General features: G+C 43.1%; 1 pseudogene; it reads left to right on the forward strand.

The window, feature by feature from the left end:
• The first annotated feature begins 1,348 nt into the window (after positions 1 to 1,348).
• Positions 1,349 to 2,580, forward strand: LOC101995377 (annotated as a pseudogene).
• The last annotated feature ends 15,251 nt before the right edge of the window (positions 2,581 to 17,831 follow it).

Consider the following 17,831-nt stretch of genomic DNA (forward strand, 5'->3'; position numbering starts at 1 on the left):
ACATTCTTGTAACATTTATTACAATATTAATTACTAAAATTTCTATTTGTCATTTAGAAAGAAAACAAACTAGGGCTAGAGAGATTGTTCATCCAGCAAAGGTGCTTGCTGCCAAGCCCAGTGACCTAAGTTCAATCCTTGGGACTGATGTGATGGAAGGAGAGAAGAGATTCTAGCAAGATGTCCTCTGACCTCCACACTCATGCCAGGGCACACATAGACTACACCTTCCTTTTAGTATTCTAGAGAAAGCAACTGCCTGTTAGGCCAACAAATATTGTGCTAGCTTCCAAGACAGAGCTGGTACAGAAAACCCCCTTTTTTGGTTTTTCAAGACAGGGTTTCTCTGTGTAACAGTCCTAGCTGTCTTGGAACTAGCTCTTGCAGACCAGGCTGGCCTCAAACTCACAGAGATCCACCTGCCTCTGCCTCATGAGTGCTGGGATTAAAGACGTGAGCCACCATCTCCCAGTCAGAAGACTCTTTCTGAACACATTACAATGAAAATCGAAATTAATCACAGCTTTTAAAAACTTTTTTACCTGGAAAAAAATTAAAATTAGCTCGAAAGTTCTTGAGAACATTTTCAATACTATATAGCAAAAAGAAACGACAAAGGAAGAACTATCAGTACTTACAGTCTACAGATAAATGGGAGCTCGGAGAAAAGTTCTGTCATAAATAATTAAAGAAGAGAAAGAAAATTTCATTAGGCATCCAGCTGAAGAAAAGAGGAGAGAAATTAATTAAGTCTAAAAATAAAATCAGAATTAAAACAGTATTATTAACAAATAAATCACCCAAAATGTGTTTAAGAACAACATGAGTAAATAACAAGTCAATGTAATTAAGGGAAAAATAGGTGATCACAAATCTACAAAATGAAAAATTGGAAAGAGCTACAGAAACCACAGACGAAAGGGTCTGAGGACAGTAAGAGACTATTTCACAAAACACCCTGCAAATACATCTGTAAAACAAAACAAAACAAGGCTAGGATTATGTACACAAAATCTACATTACTAAAAACTGACCCCAAAAGAGATATTTTAAAACTTAAATAAATAGGGGCCTGGCAAGATAGCTTACGAATCATTGCTGCTCTTCCAGAGGACCAGAACTCGGCTTCCAGAACCCGCATCAGGCTGCTCACCATCATCTGTAACTCCAACTCCAGGGGACCTGATGCCATCTTACAGCATCCAAGGGCAATGGAGCAGACATGTGCAGGCATGCACATGCACGCATGTATGTGCACAGAAATAAAAAATAAATTTAAATTTAGAAATTAGAAGAAGGCTGCGAGCCAGCTGCGAACCGCGGGTGGAGGGAGGCGAGCGCGTGCACCATGGGGGAAAAACCCGGGATCAGGGTCTTCAAGAAGTCGAGCCCTAACTGCAAGCTCACCATGTACTTGGGCAAGCGCGACTTTGTAGATCACCTGGACAAAGTGGATCCCGTGTATGGTTTGGTACTTGTGGACCCTGACTACTTGAAGGACCGCGAAGTGTTTGTGACCCTCGCCTGCGCCTTCCACTATGGCCGAGAAGACTTGGATGTACTGGGCCAGTCTTTCCACAAAGATCTGTTCATCGCTACATACCAAGCCTTCTCCCCTATGCCCAACTCACCCTGGCCCCCCACCTGGCTACAGGGCCTACTGCTGACGAAGCTGGGCCAGCATGTCCATCCCTTTTTTTCACAATACCCTAGAATTTACCCTGGTCCATCACCCTGCAGCCAGGACCAGAGGACACAGGGAAGGCCTGCGAAGTCAACTTTGAGATCCGTGCCTTTTGTGCCAAATCACTGGAAGAAAAAAGCCACAAAAGGAACTCTGTGCAGCTCATCATCAGAAAGGTGCAGTTCGCTCCAGAGACGCCCAGCCCCCAGCCCTCAGCTGAAACCACACACCACTTCCTCATGTCTGACAGAAGTTCCCTGCACCTAGAGGCTTCCCTGGACAAAGAGCTGTACTACCACGGAAAGCCACTCAATGTCAACATCCATGTCACCAACAACTCTGCCAAGACCGTCAAGAAGATCAGAGTCTCTGTGAGACAGTATGCTGACATTTGCCTCTTCAGCACAGCACAGTACAAGTGCCCTGTGGCTCAGCTTGAGCAAGATGACCAGGTTCTCCCAGTTCCACATTCTGCAAGGTGTACACCATCACCCTGCTACTCAGCGACAACCAGGAGAAGCGTGGCCTCGCCCTGGACGGGCAGCTCAAGCATGAAGGCACCAACTTGGCTTCCAGCACCATTAGTGAAGGAGGGAGCCAACAAGGAGGTGCTGGGAATCCTGGTGTCCTACAGAGTCAAGGTGAAGCTGGCGGTGTCTCGAGGCGGCGATGTCTCCGTGGAGCTACCTTTTGTTCTCATGCACCCCAAGCCCCATGACCACATCACCCTTCCCAGACCCCAGTCAGCACCCCGGGAAACAGATGTCTCCATGGGTACCAACCTCATCAAATTTGATACCAACTATGCCACAGACGATGACATTGTGTTCGAGGACTTTGACCAGCTTCGGGTGAAGGGGATAAAGGATGATGATTGTGATGACCAATTCTGCTAGGAAAGGTAGTGGCAGAACCAAGGTCCCACTGTCACTTTGGGTGTGGGGTCCCAGCCTCTCCTCCTCCCCCATCCACCCAGGATTCGCACTGGACCCATGACTTGTTGAAAGTGGGTATTATGCCTTCAGCACTGCTGGCCTGACCCTGCTCCCTAGGGTGGCAAGCTGTGTGCACACCTGAAGTTTTGGGAAGGAAACACTTAAAATAAGGATTGATCGTAGAGAAAAGTGGTAGAAAGAACTCCCACATTCCACCTCATACCAACCCGCGCCCTAAGTCACCACTTCTGCCTCCCAGTCCTTGAAGATGAGACTTTGCTGGGGGAGAGGGCGAGGCTGTTTCTTTGTTCCTGAGAACAGGGAAGAAATAAACCTTTGAATAGGCCTGAGTGTAAAAAAAAAAATAGAACTTAGATTTTTTGCAAAAGAATTCAGGTTGTTGAGGAGTTTCAAAGCCCTGCAAGTGTCATTAACAAATTCTACAAAGCCTTTAAAGAAACTCTCCCAGTGATGTAAGAAGTTGAAAAAGAGAAGCTCATTCTTCAAGTGTGTTTTAGGTAGGCATGGTGTCAAGTAGCGCCAAGTCTGAAAACAGATAAAAAGTAAATCTCCTTCAGTGTTCATTTCTTCTCTGCTACTTAACAGATTTGTTATCCTAGATAAGTGACAATGTCTCTTTCTTTATAGGTAAGGGACTTCTCTGCAAGTCAAAGACCATTGTGTGGAAAACAGAGAAGTCCTGAGTGAGTATGTACTGTTGACATGAACACAGCCAGGACCAGGACCCTAACACCTCAGATCCATGGGAACAGTAAATCCATCCCTGAGTCAGGATGTGAAGAATGACAAAGCCTTCCCCTGGTCCAATGGATATTACAACTGATTAGCCTTTACATAAACCAGTGTAAGTAGAAACTGTCAACCATAGCTTCCTTCTCCAGGATGACTACAACTAGAGACTGCTCTCCTAAGAGACCCCCTCTTTGTTCCACTGTATACCATGAACACGCTTTCTCAATTCAGATGTATAAAATAAATATGTTTAGTTTCTGGACAGTTGCTGGTGGTATCCATTGGAGCCCATGGCTCACATTATCCCAGCTTTTCTGGTGTGTCTGTGTGTCTGTCCTTTCTTTATGCACTTGTTACCCAGTCAGATCAACCTCAAAATCATGCAGGCTATATTACCACTAAAAGGTACCATAAAGGGCACTGGCATGCACTATTGCCCAGTAATGAGAAGTGGCATGTTTATGAGTATATGTGACACTCCCAATTTTTTAAAAAAAAATGCTTAGGACTAGGAGGCTTGGTTTAAGATAAAGCACTGTATTGCAAAACTATAAGAAATAAGCAAATAAAACTTGATTTGCTATAACTTCATTTGTATAGATACAGACTGGTGAGGCCTGAAGTGATTTGAGTTAAATTTGCATATGCAAAAATATTCCCTTATATAATACACTATTTGCTGTCTCATTGCTCTAACCAAATACCAAGAATCAGCTTAATGAAGGAAGAGTCTATTTTGGCTGCTGTGGTGATATTTGTGCTGTTTGTGCTTTAACAAATAAATCTTGCTTGAAGATCAGAGTGTGGCGCTAGATAGACACACTAGTTAGCCATAGAGGCCAGGCAGTGGTGGCACACACCTTTAATCCCTAGCATTTGGGAGACAGAGGCAGATGAATCTCTGTGAGTTCAAGGCTACCCTGGGCTACAAAAGATTGAATCAGTCTAAAAGAGAAACAGAGCCAAGCAGTGGTGGCTCCCACCTTTAATCCCAGCACTAGGGAGGTGGAGAGGGGAAGTGATACAATTGGTCAGAGAGGAGGCAGGAAGAGACAGGAGCTCAGGATTCAGTCTGAGGTTTCATAGAGACAGTGTTCAGTCTGAGGACTTAGAGAGACAGGATATCCCATTTGGTCTGAGGATTTTGTAGAGGTAAGAATTAGTGGTTGGTTGCTCGGCTTCTCTGATCTTGTGGCTTTCACCCTCGAGTATCTGACTCTAGGTCTTTATTATTAAGATCAACTAGAAATAGCACTACAGGCTGCTTGTTTGAAAACAGTCCACCACAGTAGAATAAGCACGGTAGAAAGAGCAGCTCTAGCCGTGGTGGAGGAGCATAAATTGGCTGGTCACACCTCGTCCTCCAAAAGCAAGCAGAGAGGGACAAATGCTAGTGTCCATCCACTTTCTCTTCTTTCCAGCTTTACTGAACATAAACCATAGGATGGTGCTGCCTGCACTCAGGGTGGGTTTTCCCTCTTCAGTTAATCCTCTTGGTAACAGCTTAACAGACACACCTTAGAGGCATATCGCCTAGGTGATTCCAAATCCAGCCAAGTTAACCAGAAGATTAACCCTCACACACTGAAGTTTTTGGCTTCGGAGACAGAACAGGACCACAAATGTGGAATCAGACAAGGCTAAGTATAGTGGAGTACAAAAAGATTGGATTGTCTTGGTTACTTAGTGCCTCACCAAACCCGGCATCTCACGTCTCTAAATCTTTGTTTCTTCATGTGCGAAGTTAGATTGATCAAACTATGCACGTGAGAGAGTACAGTGAGCACTCAGTGAGGATGCTTTTTATCCCTCCATTTTCTCCCAGTGTGTCACTTCACCCCTAGCCTCTCTTCTTCTCCTAGACACGTGGATCAATGCTTTGAATTCCCATGAACTTCTCTTCTGTGATGACTGTCACCAGGGCTTTGAAGAGCAATGGCTGGGTCATTGGTGTGATTTGCATTTCTCTGTCTAGACATCTGGAAGCTGAGCACAGCAGGGAGAAATCACACAAGCTCTCAGCCAGGCACTGCTACCCAGCCATCATTGCGGCAGCGTCTCAGCTGACAACCAGTAACAACCCTCGGTCATTCCACCTGAGCTTCTGCAGACTGCTCCCACATTCTCCTAAGAAACCGTCACCACTCTCTCAAAGACATTATTTCATCAGTGACCCCTCACACTCTCAATAAAATCTCTCTTTGCAGAGAATGGTTTTTAACTCCCAACCCAGGCTCTCCTTACGAACACATCTTTAGCCATCACTACCCTTAACTCACATCCTCCAGGTTCAGAAAGTGCTGGTTCTCGCTCTTGTTAAAAGCTGACTTCCACTTTAGCACTTGAGTATCTGACCCCATCCTCTTGTTGTACCCTGACTCCTGATCCGTCTGTCAGAACCTCTCTTCGAAGACTGTCTTATTACTGACCCCTTATCCTTAGCTAAGAGATCCGAAAGTGCCTACCTTTCTGTTATTGCTCTTTGAACACTTGTCCCTTCTCTTTTCCTTTACCTCTCTCATCTTCCCCGCAGGCTAGCTCTGCTTCCTCACTTCCCTTTATGTCTCAAACCACAACAATCTGGCTTCTATCGCTACCAAACTTTGTGACAGATATTAACTATCCAAGAGCCCCCTAACTGACATGCACGATAGACACGTCCCATCCTTTATCTTACCAAAATACTCAGTTCCTTCTAATTTTATTGGATTTGAAGACAAGAAAACAAAGAATAATAAAAAGAAAGGTGGTGATTTTTAAAAGATTTGTTTTATTTTTTTATAATTTTTGAAGATTTATTTGTTCTGTCTGTATGTCTGTTTACTACATGTGATCAAAGTGGTGTCAGATCCCTTGGAACTTGAGGTACAGACTATTGTGAGTCGCTATGTAGGTGCTGGAAATCCAACCCTAGTTCTCTGGAAGATCGGCCTGTGCTCTTAATGATGAGGTACCTCTCCAAACCAATTTATTCCATTTTAAATTACGTGAATAAGTGTAATTAAGGGGAATTTGCATACAAGTACAGGTGCCTGAAGAGGCCAAAGTAAAGCATCAGATATCCTGGAGCTAGAGTTACAGGCTGTGATGAAACACCACATGAGTGATGGGAACTGAACTCGGGTTGTCTGCAGGAGCAGTCTGTATTCTCAACCTCTGAGCTATCTTTGCAACTCAAAGACACTGTGACATATGAAACAAAACCCTCCTGAATCCAGTATTCAATAGGCATCACATCCATGTGATCCTTCCAGGAAGTTAGACATGCAAATAACAGAAGGCAGGAGGCTCGTTTTCACTATCAACCTGACAGGCTGTAAAGCCAACCAGAGATGTATCTAGAAAGGAATTTCTAGGAAGATTTAATTGAGGAAGACCCACTCTGAATGTGGGTGACACCACCTTCTCTGCTTCATAACTCCATTCACAAAGGTGACCAGCTTCCTCATTTCCCAAGCCTGTACCTTTGTGCTTAAAAACTGAGCCAAAATAAATTCCTTCCCTCCAGTCACTTCTTTTGCGTGTTTTGTCATGGCAGTGAGAAAAGTAGCTAACACAGAAGCCATTGTACTCTGTGAAATTGAAGCAACTATTGTTATCAATTCAAGGATAGATCCTTTCGGTGATTGAGTATTGAAACTACCAATTATCTCCTTGTTTGTGACAATAACCAAAACTAAATGATGGAAATAGTGCTGTGTAAAATTCTCTGTGTTCTTAATATTATCAAACTCCCTGGGATCTCTCCTGATATTTTTATTTAAGTAATGGAAGTCCAGAATGGGAAAATATTAAAAAATATGAAGTATTTGGCAGTAATTGGCAGTAGCATTCTATACTGCTTATAGCCACCAACATTACATAATTTACTAAACATCCTATGAAACCATCTAAACACAAGGTTCTATAAAAAGAAGAACTATATGAAACTGGCAATAACCTCTAGAGCAATGTGGAAATACAAACTAATAACACAGCCAAGATTCTGTCCGCACTGTGTAAAAAATGAAAATCAATACATAGTTACATTCACTTGAGGCAAAGTTAATAACAGAAATGTAATTAAGGGAAAATATAATAAAAGGAATAGTTGTTTGCAAAAGTAAAACATAAATAAATAAGCCAAAAGTGTCTGGGACTGGAGAGATGGCTCAGCAGTTAAGAGTACTTGGTGCTGTTGCCAGAATCCACATCAGGCAGATTACAGCTACCTATAACTCAGATTTGATCCAATGCCCTCTGGGCTCTGAAGACACCCACATACATGTAAATAAAAATAAAATAAATCTCTTTTTTGTTGGGTTTTTTTTTTGAGACAGGGTTTCTCTGTGTAACTTTGGAGCTTGACCTGACACTCACTCTATAGACCAGGTTAGCCTCAAACTCACAGAGATTCGCCTGCTTCTGCCTCCCGAGTGCTAGGATTAAAGCATGCACCATCACTGCCCGGAAAAAGTAAAATAAATCTTTAAGAAATAAAAATTTCATTCTTAGGCAAGCCACTTAGATATCCATAAGAGGAAAAGTGGTGTCATGAACCGTCATACTGTGATATCCAGTGAAGAAAGCCACGGGAGTTCTCCGCAGTGTGAACAAAGGGCTTCCCCAAAGAGATAAGAAAGACAGGTGCTTTGTAACTCTATTCTCAAAGGATAGTCAAACTTCTGAACAGGATTGACCGATACTGTCCAGACCATTTGTAATGTCATATGGATGTGGACCAGACAAACTGAATGCCAAGGTAACAAATGGACTATGGCATATAGCAGAATTGTTACTGAAGGGGAAGACTCAGAATAGGATGTCTACAGCTCCTGGGAATTTCCAACAGAAACCAGGAAAGTGAATGGCAAAAGTGAGTTCAGGGTTAATGCACAAGAAGATACTGAATGGGAAGCCAGAAGAGGGGTGCTTGTGCAACATACCTTTGTGTCAGAGCCTAGCAGGATGCAAACGCTTACCTTTCACATCTAGAATACTGAAGACTATTCCCCTTCCCATATCTCCATTTTCTCCTCTCCTCCCCCTCTTTCATTTGTCTCCTTTGTTTCACTTCTACTACTTTCACTTATGTATACATGCATAATTTTATATTGCTATATAAAATCTAGGAGCCACAAATGAAAGAAAACATACCACATCTGTCTTTCTGAGAATGGCTTAATTTTCTTAATACAATTATCTCCAGGTACAACAATTTTCCTGCAAATGACATAATTTTACTCTTTCGTGGCTGAGAAGAACCATCGTGTATATAAACCACATTTCCTTTATCCATTCCTCTGCAGTTGGACACATAGGCTAGTCCCCTAACTTAGTGTTGTCAATAATGCTATAAATAAACATAGTTATGCATTATTGCTAGGAATCTAAACTAGTTCAGCCTCCATGGAAATCAGGATGTAAATTTCTCAAAGTTTCTATTCTCAGGGCTGGTGAGAAGCTCAGTGGGTAAAGTGTTGCCTACATAAGCACGAGGACCTGAGTTCGGATCCCCAGCACCCATGTATGAAAGCTGGGTGTAGTGGTATGGACTTGGAAGGTCCTGGGTTCAGTAGCAAGTCAGTCTAGCAAATTGGTGGCTTCCAGGTTCCATGAAAGACTTTGTCTCCAAAACTAAGATGGAGATTAATAGAGGATGATATCTGATATTGGGCTCTGGGTTCCACAAGCATGCATATATCGGGGGGGGGGGAGACAAAGTTCATATTTTCAAGACCTGTGGATTAAAGTGCTTGAGAACATCATAAATGACAGGTAGGAATTTGAGAGGAAAGAAACATACATCTACCCACCGGAGACTTGAAAGAGTCCCTGTGTTATAGGAAGAGGCAGAAGAGAAGGGATATGAATATGGGCCTTGATTGGTGAAGAAGTCCCCGATCGACAAATCTCTTCCTGCTACCACCAAGGATAGTTTCCTGATAAGTCCAGATCCATGTTGTCCCCCCAGCCTCAGAGGAAGGTCCCATCTCTGTGTCCCTGAAGGGTTAGAATGCAGCATGAGCCACAAGCACTAGTCTCCCATATGAGAAAAAGTCATCACAGGGACTCACTGGAACATGGTAAAACTCCCAGTGACCAGTCCCTTAAAGATAACCGAGTCCTTTCCCCACCTCCCTGTCAGAAGCCAGCAACTGTGAAGAGCTACACGCCATCATCTTTCTCACAATTTTTAAGGCGTCTCTTTAATGACTTCCTGTTTATTTTTTGAGGGGGTGGATGTCACGGAAGCTCTCAATGTCTCCCGTGCTCAACCATGAGTCTGCAATCACTAATAGCACTGCAAAAGAAGATTCTTTGCAAACAGCATCATGGATCATAGACATCCACATGGCCTCAGCAGCAGCATGGACCACAGACAAACACAGTCTGCAGCAGTGCAGACCATAAATACCAACGTGGCCTCCAGGGGGGTCATGAACCATGGAAGTTTTTAAAGGAACCCCAATTCAGAAAATGAACTGCTCTCCATCTTGGACATCCTGCCATTGCTAGGAGACAGGGCGATGATGCTACTGGGCAGAGACTTCTCGAGCAGGAGGCTTGCTGCACACCACCCTGCCAGCCCTAAGCTCCCATGCGGCTCCTCTCCACTGTCTTTCTCACCTCTCCATGGCACATTTATTTATCGAAGTGGCATTGCAAACTGTAATGTGTCACACAGTACATTTTTTTTTTGCCCAAACAGCTTTACATACAAATACTTATGCAATGAGTCATTGGTGTGGTTCAATGTCTCTAATTTCTGAAGCACCATAAATACTGGACTATCTCTGAGACTCATCTTGGATATCCCATTGTTGCTCAGAGTCAGGCTGATCTTATGCCTGGGCAGGACTTCGGGAGGCAGGATCTATGAGAGCTCCAGGCCTCTGCTCACTTCTCTGACCTTTAAAATCTTCCTATGAGACCTGCCTTTTTTTTAGTTGTTCTAGAAATAGGCCTCTGCAGAATCCTCCTCTGCCACCACATCTCCCCTCAGAGCCTCTGTGGGTCTCTCAAGCTCCTCAGAGCTGCTCCATGGACCCAAAGGTGCTGGTGGCTGCCACCATCTTGAACTGATCTCTTAAAGAGACACTTTCAACTGACCAAGCTGAGATTTCCAATACTCCAGCAAAAAAAGAAAAATGAACCAGGGGATGGGAGAGAACAACAAAAACAGATTCCTCGAGACAATGAGCAGCTATTTTAGGTCAAATTAGGTTAACAGCTTGGTGAGGAAATTGGAGATGAAGACTAAAAATACAGGCATCTATCTCAATGCTCTGTCTTCATAGCTCTTCATAATCTTCCCTAAAGGAATCAAGACTGAAAAGGAGACACAAATGTATTATTGCATACTGCATTGGGGCTAATTCTGCTGAGACTCGAGAGCTATCAAAAATGCAGTAGAAAACAGTAGATGCTACTTAAGTCTTTCCAGGGAGATTGTGTGCCTTTGTGCCACTTGAAGACGTTTGTCTTCACAGTGTCATTTTATATTAATTACCATCCATGGTGCTGACCTTTTTTTTTTGCAGCATATGCTCCTCTCAAGCAGGATCTTCACCAATACTTAGTCCAGAACCCTAACCTAGGGAATGATGCTGCCCACAGTTAAGGTGGGTCTTCCCACCTCAACTGATCTAATCTAGCTAATACTTCAAAGGCATGCCCAGAGGTTTGTCTCCTAGGTGATTCTCCATCTTGTTACATCAGCAATCAATATAAGCCCTCATGGCCTTAAAGTATGCATAAGAAGCCCATTCACCGTGAGCTTTTTGTGTACACCGAGGGCCTAAGCAAACAGGTACACAAGAGAGGAGTCAGGTAAGAGACATCTCTAAAACATCCCTCTCTTCTGCGCGTGGCATTCATGCTGAATCCACCTCAAATATTACTCACATTAGCTTCTGAACCTGTGTGTACTATCTTTACGTTTTTGTGAATTTTGTAATTCAATGAAATATCACATAAAGTCATAGAGTTAGCACAAATACTGTGTTATGAAAACTTGAATCCCTTCAGAGAGATGCAGTAGATGCCAGTTGCTTCTTTTTAAGAATTTCTATTGAATTAGACATAGGTGGAAGAACGATAGAAAGTGTGGGAGTACCAAAACAATCTCAGTGGGTACCTGATTAGATCGCGTCCCTGGAGTCTCCCTTTTCACTTACGAAAATCCTACGCATAAAAGACACCCACACCCATGCATACACAATGGAAATCACCAGGCTCTACATCGTGGCTAGATTATTCAGCTATGGCTTTTACGATAAAAGTTTACTCACCCGCTGTAAATATGAAATCATTTTCTTATGGGGTAGCTATCACAAAGTCTTCTTTGGCAGTCCCCTCAGGAATACATTTGGATAGGAAATTTTTGCAAACACATTGAATCATAAAAGCATCACATCCCATGTTTTAAAGACAGTCTGGATGTAGCATCGATCCTTTGCTTATTCAAAATGCTCCTTATTCACACATGGCTCAAATATTACCTCGTGTTTCTATTTGTATAAATACATCTGGTGTGAGGATAAATGAAAAGGACAAGAAAAGGCACCTCGGCCTCTTTACCCAGGAACATGAGCCTCTCATGTTGGTTGACTGTAATTACACATGTATACGAACATGAGTATATAGGTGAGGGTCTTAATAGACCTTGCATAATAGACTCTCAATCCTCAACAATTCCTTTGGGAATAACCAAAAAAATCCATCTCCCATCCTGTATGGAGCATCCTGATGCTCTTTCCCTCACCTGGGTTGCAACGGGGTTTGGGGATGGGGGTGGAAAGTTGAACATCTAACCCTGAAACATGATCAACCTCTTTCCTGAAAATATCACCCAATTGTTTAGAACATCTGTTCTCCGATAAAGAAAAAAGATATTACCTTTTCCTTTGTTCTGTTTTCTGTGTTTATAATAGAATATTCAACAGTGGGTAATTATAAAGAAAATAAACAGATTTACTTTATGTTTCAAAAGGCGGAAATCCAAAGTCTGGCTGCACATCTAGTCAGATCTTTTCCTGTGTCATAATATGATAGAAGAATAAAAGTATATATGGGCAAATGCAGAAGACATTAATATGTCCATACAATAACAATTTTATATGCCTGTCTATCTACCACATACATGCCGTACCTTGGAGGTCAGAAGAGTGTGTTGGCTCCCTCTGGGACTGTGTTAACAGATGGTTGTGTGCTACCATGTAGGCACTGGGAATCAAACCTGGGTCCTCTGGAAGAGCAGTTGGTGAAAACGAAGGTAAACATGTCCCTCCAATAACAATTAACTCTCAAGAAAAAGCTCTTATTCTCACAAGAAAGGTATTGACCATTCTAAACAACCTAGTCACCTCTTGGAGGCCCCAACACCCAACACCACAGCAATAGCAATCAGATGGCATTCCAGAGAGGATCAGTCCTGTTTGAACCAGAGCGCTCTGCACCTGATTTCCACATTAGTGTCCTTCTTCCTTCCAGTGCAAAATCCAAGTGCTCTGTCTGTCCCAGTGGTTCCACACTCTTAGTGAGTCCAGTATCAGCTAAACTCTAAAGTGGACCTTCAAGATCAAAACAGTTACCAAAACAGAACCATGGAAGTGATAAAGAGTAGACAGTCCCATTCAGAAATGGAGCGATAGGTCTGATGGAAGGGATTCTGAGCAAGCCACGAAGCCAGGAGAGAGAGAAGAGAGGAAGGGAGGGAAGGAAGGAAGGAGAGAGGGAAGAGGGGAGAGGAAGGGAGAGAGAGGAAGAAGGATGGATGGAGATAGAAGGAGAGAGAGAAGGGAGAAAGGGGACGAAGGGAGGGAGGGAGAGAGGGAGGGAGGGAGGGAGGGAGAGAGGGAGGAAGGGAGGGAGGGAGGGAGGGAGGGAGGGAGAGAGGGAGGGTAGAGAGAGGGCTTAATGGTCCTTCATTCAGAGGATAAGTTTACTAATGCCATAGTATGCAGTAGGGTGGCGTCTGCTGAAATAAGGTTTAGTCCCTTCAGACAAAGAAGAAAAAGAAGCAGGCTTAATTTAATATGTGACCTGTACTTTGTGGCCCAGGTAAGGGAACTGGGCATATGTGACTTAAGTTATGCAATAGAAGCCTCTCTTTGTCTATATAGGAGAATGGGCTTGGCTAATGAATGACCTATGCCATGTGGCAGTGGTAAGGATATGGGACAAGGGTTCTTTCTCTGCTTGCAACCCTGTCAGCTTAGGGCCTGAGAACCTGAATTCTGGAACAAAGGGAGAAGGTAATCTTTGAGCCCACAGGCTCTTCTTCAGCACACTGCACAGTTCCCATCTGGCTTCGCTAACTCCATTCAGGCTTCAGCTATCTGATAGGAGATGCGCGTGGCTGTGCCTGCCTCTTTCCTGAAAGGACTTCCCATGCTGCCAGTAGCTCTATAGTTCAGGGGTCCTGGAAACAGGCCTGTCCCAGCAAGCAGAAATTTTTTGCCTGAGATACCGGGTTCTCTGCTATAGTCTTTGAAATCTAGGTAGAAGAAACTACTCCTCCACAGGTCCTGACCTCTGTGTGCCAGCAGAGTTGGCACTGTGTGCACACCACTAGAATGTATGGCTCACACCCTCCAGAGCTACAGCACAGGGATGCACCTGGGACTGCTGGACAAGTAATGGAGCATCCAGGAAGCACTCTGCCAAGGTGCAGAGAGCAGAGACCAGAGGCATCCCTGAGAAACAAGCCTTTTCCATCCTCAAGGCCTGAAAATTCTGAGCCCGTGATAAAAGAGACAGCCTCAAGGATTTCTGAAATCCCTTAAGGGTCTTTCCCCCATTATCCTGAGGAATAGTACCTGGCTCCCTTCTGTTCGAGCTAATCATTTTAGAAACAGTTGCTTGGCAGAACTCTTGAACACATTTCCATTCTTGACGTGACCAGGCTGGTCATTTCCCAAATTTTTACACTCTGCTTCCCTTTTAATTAAACCCTGCCTTTAGGTCATCCCTTTTCTATCTTAGCTTAGTATAGGCAGTTAAAAGCAGCCACACTGCTTTGTGGATGCTCGGCTATTTAGATATTTCTTCCATCAGAGAGACTACTTCATTACTCTTAAATCCAGCCTTCCACAAAGCCCTAAGGCATAGATCGAATGCAACCAAATCCCATGACACTGTGTAACAAGCTTCCAATAAGATGCTTCTCATTTCCATTTGACACCGATATCAGCATAGGCTTTATTCTCCTTGTTTCGAGGCAAGCACTCTAAACAATCCTAATATCAAGCTTCTTTCTTTTCTTTATTTCATTTTGAGGCAGGGTCACACGTAGCTCCAAACTGGCCTTGAATGCATTATGTAACCAAAGAGGATCTTGAAATCCTGATCCTCCTGCCTCCACGTCCCAAGATCTAGCATTATCCATGTGTACCACCGTGACTAGTGTACATAGTGCTGGAGATCAAACTCGTGGCCTTGGACATGCTAGGCAAGCACACTACTAAACCATAGCTTTGGCTTGTTGTCCATATTTTTATCAACATTCTGCTCAACACAACTCCTGCCTCAACTAGTCTTCTGAGATTTTGTCAGAATCACCAATGACAGTTGACGATGCAACTCCATGCTTTATCGAGAATTTTCTTCCAATATATCCCCATTGTTACCTGCTACCCAATTCCAAAGACACTTCTGTTAAAATAGAGGCTTGCATCCTTAGGCTGGATCCTATAGCCGTAAGCAGGCCATACCCGTCTCTGGGACAGAGTTGAGCAGTCTGAGCTGTGACTTAAGTGCTCTCAATCTTTGTAACCAGGCTCTTTCATGCTCTTTGTCAATTATGCTGCACTAAGCCAAATCACCTACTGTGAAACTTCTCGTCATCCCTAAAAGCTTATAAAATCAGCTCTTTCCTCTCTTCTGGGATTTGCTGAGAGAGATGGTCTGAAGGCTTTTCTCTGAAAAGGCTCATCTGTGTTCCCCTTCTGCCCCTTCATGTCAACTCCTTTCTCTCTGTCTTCCCCCATGTGCCTCTCAATAAAGGTCATCTCCAAGCTCTCAAAGGAAGCCACACCATGTTTAGATCGCCACATACTGTACGGTTTGCATCTAATGTTCTTCCTCCCACCTCAAGTGTCAACCTTGGCCTAGTAAACCTGACTGAAGAGAATGTATATGTTACCTTCCTTTCCAAATTAACCACTGCTGCTCAACGCCACATTTTCAGTAACTGCTACAGAAACACATTGCTACTTAATACCAATGTTCTGCCTTAGTCTACTTCATATTGCCCTAACAGAATATTTGAGACTGGGCAATTTATAAAGGGGGGAAATTATTTTAACTATAGTTCAAAAACGCTACAAGTCTGAAATCAGCTGGCGACTTTGGATAAGGGCCTTGTGTTGTATCATAAGACAGTGGGGAAGTAGAGGAAGAGGGGGGCACACACAGAAGAGAGAAAACGTTAGAAGTTTCCCTCTGTAGCACAGTCCACTTTGGAAAGAACACGCTCACTTCTGCAAGAAAGGAATTATTCACTCTTAATGACCTAATCATTTATTAAAGGCTCCACTTTTTGATACAGCCATGACGGTAAACAAATTTCAACATGAGTTTTGGGAGAACAAATTACAGTGAAAGCAAAGCACCTCTTTTTATGGACACTGCTCGTCCCAAAAAGGTTTAGTCTTCCTCTTGCATAAGGTAAGACAAAGAGAAAAGTGAACAAAACCTAGTTCTTCCTGATTGAGCCGGAGAGTTCTGTGTCAACCTGACACAAGCTAAAATTATCTGAGAGGAAAGAACCTTAGCTGCAAAAATGCCTCCGTAAGATCCTGCTATAGGCATATTCTTAATTAGTGATTGATGGGGGAAGGCCCAGCCCACAGTGCATGGGGACATCCCTGGGATGGTGGTCCTGGGTTCTATAAGAAAGCAGGTTGAGCAAGCCAGTAAGCAGCATCTCTCCATGGCCTCTGCATCAGCACCTGACTCTACGTTCCTTCCCTGCCTGAGTTCCTGTCCTGACTTCCTTCAACGATGAACAGTGATGTGGATGTATAAGCCAAATAAATCCCTTCTTACCCAAGTTGCTTTTGGTCACAGTGTTTCATCACAGCAATAGTGACCCTAACAAGGATACTGACTCTTTGCCACAGTCATGGAAGCAGATAGATGACTCTAGTAATGGCTATTTTTATAAATTGAAGGTGTATTCTATTAAGTCTCTTTTGTTCACAGCTATGAGACTTGGGTTCTCAAGACATTAATAGAAAAGACAAGAAAATAAGCAAAACAAAGGAAATGCATAACAGCTGACGTCATCCCTTTACATGAGTAAGACAACTTGAACTCCAGTAATGTGTACATAGAAGGAGGCTGGCACCTACAACGTGATTAGGTGAGCTTCATGGTCATGATATCATAGTTTATAAACTCCTCCTGCACTATACAATTTCTCCTTAAATATCCTCTACCTTATTTGTTTTAAGTGCATTAGCATCTACATTGTCCAGGGTCTAAGACAAATAAAAGGTCCTGTTTTTTCTTCATGAAGTTCTGGGCTTCTAACTGAGCTTGCTACTGTCATCTGCTCAAAAACAGTTAGATTTTTTGCCTCAAGCTAGTTATTTCATTGTTTAACTACTCATTCTCTAAATCACTCACTCCAAAAACTTCTTTAAAGAAAAAAACGTTGTAATATGATAGGACATCTCTTGGGTATATTCCCAAGAGTGGCATTTCTGGGTCCTGGGGTAGGTTGATCCCGAATTTCCTGAGAAACCACCACACTGCTTTCCAAAGTGGTTGCACAAGTTTGCATTCCCACCAGCAATGGATGAGGGTACCCCTTACTCCACAACCTCTCCAGCAAAGGCTATCATTGGTGTTTTTTATTTTAGCCATTCTGACAGGTGTAAGATGATATCTCAAAGTTGTTTTGATTTGCATTTCCCTGATGGCTAAAAAGGTTGAGCATGACCTTAAGTGTCTTTTGGCCCTTTGAACTTCTTCTGTTGAGAATTTTCTGTTCAGCTCAGTGCCCCATTTTTTAATTGGGTTAATTAGCATTTTAAAGTCTAGTTTCTTGAGTTCTCTATATATTTTGGAGATCAGACCTTTGTCTGTTGCGGGGTTGGTGAAGATCTTCTCCCAGTCAGTAGGTTGCCTTTTTGTCTTAGTGACAGTGTCCTTTGCTTTACAGAAGCTTCTCAGTTTCAGGAGGTCCCATTTATTCAATGTTGCCCTTAATGTCTGTGCTGCTGGGGTTATACATAGGAAGCGATCTTCTGTGCCCATATGTTGTAGGGTACTTCCCACTTTCTCTTTTATCAGGTTTATTGTGTTCAGATTGATATTGAGGACTTTGATCCATTTGGACTTGAGTTTTGTGCATGGTGATAGATATGGGTCTATTTTCATTCTTCTACAGGTTGACGTCAAGTTGTGCCAGCACCATTTGTTGAAGATGCTTTCTTTCTTCCATTGTATACTATGTTCATAGCAGCATT

This window comes from Microtus ochrogaster, chromosome X, assembly GCF_000317375.1.
Source record: "Microtus ochrogaster isolate Prairie Vole_2 chromosome X, MicOch1.0, whole genome shotgun sequence".
In the NCBI taxonomy this organism is placed as follows: Eukaryota; Metazoa; Chordata; class Mammalia; order Rodentia; family Cricetidae; genus Microtus; species Microtus ochrogaster.